Source organism: Lissotriton vulgaris, chromosome 11, assembly GCF_964263255.1.
Source record: "Lissotriton vulgaris chromosome 11, aLisVul1.2, whole genome shotgun sequence".
NCBI lineage: Eukaryota > Metazoa > Chordata > Amphibia > Caudata > Salamandridae > Lissotriton > Lissotriton vulgaris.
The window spans coordinates 746061592-746065531 of NC_141699.1; the positions used below are offsets into that span (position 1 = coordinate 746061592).

The 3940-nt window shown below is 43.4% G+C and overlaps 1 long non-coding RNA gene across 1 annotated transcript; it reads left to right on the forward strand.

Moving 5' to 3' along the window:
* Window positions 1-2992: 2992 nt before the first annotated feature.
* LOC147683440 (uncharacterized) lies at window positions 2993-3618 on the forward strand. The gene is made up of 4 exons (XR_015301046.1): window positions 2993-3037; window positions 3129-3210; window positions 3301-3409; window positions 3509-3618. It is a non-coding gene; the product is annotated as an uncharacterized LOC147683440 (long non-coding RNA).
* Window positions 3619-3940: the final 322 nt, after the last annotated feature.

Consider the following 3940-nt stretch of genomic DNA (forward strand, 5'->3'; position numbering starts at 1 on the left):
GTTCCTAGATGCAGCAAAGGGACTTGTTCCTCTGTGGGGCCCAATGGCAAACAGTCGTGCTATCCGACACCTGACCCAGGCAGTAGAAACAACGATCAACATCACTGCTGGTATCCTCGCCAACAACACTGCGGAACTTCAGGCGGTCCGCCTTGTGACCCTTCAAAATAGACTTGTCCTAGACGTGGTCCTAGCCGACCGAGGAGGAGCATGCCGCATCATCGGATCCAGCTGCTGCACATACGTGCCTGACAACTCGCCTTCAGTCTACAAAGCCATTGAACACCTCCACAGACTTGCCTCAGAGGTTCACCAAGAACAAGAAGGATGGTCGCTTGGGAACTGGTTTTGGGACACTTTGAAGAATTGGGGTTGGAGGTTGTTTTCCTTCGTGCTGATACCTGTTGTGATCTTATGTGGGTGTTGTTTAGGTATCCAATGTCTGCCACCTTTGTGCGGCCTTGTTTCTAACTGTATGTGCCCAAAGACTTTGGACTTCCGAAATGAGCACATGAGTCCCCTCTATGAAGTAGAAATACGTGGCCTTATGGGGATAAATCCAAACTGACAAGTTGGCGAGATATGTTAAAAGGGAGGACTGTGGAATTTTAATTTGCGATCTGAACATCATCTGCGCCAGCTTGTCACCTATGTACTACATGCACGGCGGCTATTCTAGGTCACCTATTTACTACGAGCACGGCAGCCATTTTAGGTATCATGGTCTCCCTGTCCACGATCGATCGCCAGCACGTCCCTCTGACCCAGCAAGCATCCTCCGCGCACCCTGGCTCCCCCTCCCTCCTCCTCCTTATGAGCATGACCCTTCTGCATGACCCTGTCCTTGGGAGTCACGCCAACGCCTGACCAACACCTCCTCTCCTCCCATGAATGCCCCTCTGTTGATAAACCTCCCTCCTGCGCTGGATTGTCCACGCAGCATGAATACCACTCCATTGATGGCCCCTCACCCCGTGTCCGACTGTCCACACAGGTCCGAGGCCATTGCCTAAGCCGGGAGATATCATTTACTGCCCTTTATTGTATGAGGTCGCTCTCCTTCAAAGGACCCTCTATTGATCCAGGCCTCCCCACCCCCCTGTGATATGATCAGGCGCACACATCCTAAGACTCGACGGAACACTCAGCTGCGTGATGGCCCCCTCCTCTTATCAGCAGGTTGAGGACCTCTATTGTGAAGGTATATGGGGGTGGGATTGACACTAGGATTACGGGGATGTCTTTTTCTTGCTTTACAAAGATCTGATTGTATTAAAGAAAGGTCACATGCCATAAACCAGTGTATAAGAGGCCAGGCCTCCGAGAGGCTGTTAGAGCACCTCGAGATGATACCTTGTTGTCTGATCTGATGTGTTCTGCTCCGACGGAATAAAACTTCTGTTTCCTGCCTTCTGGTCTCCGGCGCCTGCCTCATTGCTTGGTAAACTTGAATGGTACAAGGGCGGTTAGCGCCGGGCAAATCTTGAGAAAGGTCCTAGCCCTACCTTTTTCCACACCATGCCAAGAAAATCAAACTCAAGCATACATCTGATTGCAATAGCACCAATCTAGTCTATTGTCTCAAATGCCCATGTGGGAAATTATACATGGGTAAAACTGAACGTAAACTTAAAATCAGGCTCACTGAGCACAAGAGTAACATTCGGGCCAAGAAGAAAAGTACCCCCATAGCCATTCATTGGCACGAAAGTCAACACAACATAGCACAATTACGCGCCCAGATAATTGAGGTGGTATTGAAAAAGGAGGGTCAAGACAATTCTGCTAGACTACTACAGCGCGAAATATACTGGATTGACTTTTTATGTACATGTACTCCAAACGGTCTTAATGATCGAGTAGAACTGGGATGTTTTTTATGATTCATAGGGGTATTTCAACGACTATCCTGAATCACCAGTTAATCAAAAAAAATACCTCTTATATGGTTATGACCTCCATATCAGCTTAACACTTACAGTCCATGAGTAACTTAACTTTTGATATATTGTTTTTAGGCAGGTTTTGCCCACTATCTTGCTTTGTACTTCTGATTTGTAATATGATATTGTGAAAGTTTTTATTATTATGTTTTTGTTTATGTTGCTATCCCTTGTATAATCATTTATTAATAGGCCATGTTGGAAAATAGTAGCTGTTTGGGGTACTACATGTCCCTGTTTTGATCATGATTTCTTTAAAAGCATTATGCAACTACGATGAGTAAGTTTTTAAGCTGTTACATTTACTGCTCACAAAATAGCGCATGTTCGTCTTACTGACCTGACGTATGTTTATTGCATACTACATGTCCCTGTTATGATCATGATTTCTTTAATAGCATTATGCAACTACGTTGAGTAAGTTCTTAAGCTGTTACATTTTCTGCTCACAAAATAGCGCATGTTCGTCTTACTGACCTGACGTATGTTTAATGCATACATCATAGGCTTGGTTTATGGGTAAACACACCATTACAGTATCAGATTTGAAGACAACACACCGTTGTGCATGTGTCATTTGAAATTGAGCCATATGCCTATTAACTTTGTAACAGAGTTTTTCCCATCTTTTGATCCAGCTCTGATAATAACGGGTCCAGTAGCTTCCGCCATGACTTACATCCCTCAGAGTCCTGTTTTTATTTGTACTATCTGGTCGGCTTTTCATTCCGCTAACACAGTATTCCCAGCATCTGATTACATAGACAGATTGGCATAGTACTTTCTTATCAGTTTCGATTTCTTGGTAAAATAAATTTCATACAAACGAAACGTCTGTGATGGACCGATAGGGTCATAACTTATCGTAATATATTCCGCTCATTTCCCTAGCACAGACATACTTATTCCTACCCATTTTATTTTCATACCGGTATCACTTGGCTTGTCACGATAGGTAGCTATTATGGGACTACATTTCCCATAGGTACCCGCACATTTTTTCAACTACGGGAACTCTTTAAATAACTGTGTTGTAACCTTCTGCGGTTACGTGAGAATTCGTAGCAGGACTACTAGACACAGGAGCTGAGGAGGTAAACTATTTGATTTTAGTGCTGATCGCCATAGTGTCATTTCTCACCATTAGCGCAATATCATTGATAGATTCTATTTTCGTTTTTCTAGCGACGCATACTTGAAATCCTTGAAGTTGCATTCTATCAGGTGATCACTGACACGTTCCCGTTTTCTCATCGATCACAAGGAGGTAACTCATTAAGACTCAGTAGTGGTTATTATACTAATATCACTTTGTGAGCGTGCACATTCAGTGACAGGCCACGTTCTTGTTTTTCAGTGGCCTATTATTTTTCATTATCCCGTATCTCCCAACACGTGTGTCTCTGTATTATCACCACGTTGCAACTACCGACTTCATCCTTGGGTACGACTTGATAAAGTCCAAGGTATGTACATGCAAGTAAACCCTCTAGCTAACCCGTGCTTTCAGTTTCATAGTAAACATAAATCCTCCTACTACAGCACTTGTTGTTTGTTTTCTATAGTCCGATTTGATTTACCGGCTGATCTCATGGTCCTAACAGCAAAGTTACCATGTACACACGACGTCTGTAGAAGAACCCCTATTTCCTCTAAGTAACAACCAGTATCTTAGGTAGATGTTTGCATACTTTTATAGTTCTTCTAGCACTCTCTATTAGGAGAGCCGTGTTCACATCTGGTGTCTTTTATTTAACCCACTCATAGGTCGAGTTTCCAGGGTTACACCACATGGGCCATTTTTGAAGTTGCTAGTCCAAGTTCAACATTATGACTCCATCTTAAGTCGAATTGCATATAGTTAAAATGTACGTGCGTATTGTAATTGGGGCAACAGTTCTTGCCTTTGACTTAATAGATGTGAGTAGCATACTATTTTTAGAAAAGGTGGCCAATCTTCAACTTATGGAGTTCTTAGAGAAGGAATCGCTCCTCCA